Source organism: Sinocyclocheilus grahami, unplaced genomic scaffold, assembly GCF_001515645.1.
Source record: "Sinocyclocheilus grahami isolate Dianchi unplaced genomic scaffold, SAMN03320097.WGS_v1.1 scaffold12583.1, whole genome shotgun sequence".
In the NCBI taxonomy this organism is placed as follows: Eukaryota; Metazoa; Chordata; class Actinopteri; order Cypriniformes; family Cyprinidae; genus Sinocyclocheilus; species Sinocyclocheilus grahami.
The window spans coordinates 5,030-5,469 of NW_015514498.1; the positions used below are offsets into that span (position 1 = coordinate 5,030).

Genomic DNA, 440 nt, shown 5'->3' on the forward strand with positions numbered 1-440 from the left:
AAAAAAAAAAAATGTGCGTGCAATTTAACTAAAACCAAAAAACGTCTGGATATCAGATGTGACGAGATGGCACAGCACGTGATGAAAGTTATCGTTTCCCAGTTAATCAGTTTTTGTCCTAACGAGCTGCGATGGAGATGTGTGATGAGTGATGGAGGATTCAGCTCAATGATTTTCTCAGGTACTTGTGCGCTCTGTACAATAATAATATTGTGGAGACTGAATATCGTTTTTGCATGACTTTATAGCCATAATGAAAGGAACAATGGATAAATGAACAGATCTTGAAAATAATTTGAAGTAAACCAACGGCCAAACTGTGCTCAAACAAGTGTATTCTATAACAAAAGTTGTCAGTCACAAAGTATGTATTTTTTTTAACATTAAAATAATTAGTCACACTTTATTTTAAGGTTCAGTTCTCGCTATTAACAAACCAT

At 34.1% G+C, this 440-nt stretch overlaps 1 protein-coding gene across 1 annotated transcript in view; it reads right to left on the bottom strand.

Moving 5' to 3' along the window:
- The window catches only part of LOC107578895 (talin-1-like), a 5,036-nt gene that overhangs the window by 4,303 nt on the left and 293 nt on the right, over positions 1–440 (bottom strand). The gene's annotated exons all lie outside the window — the stretch shown is intronic.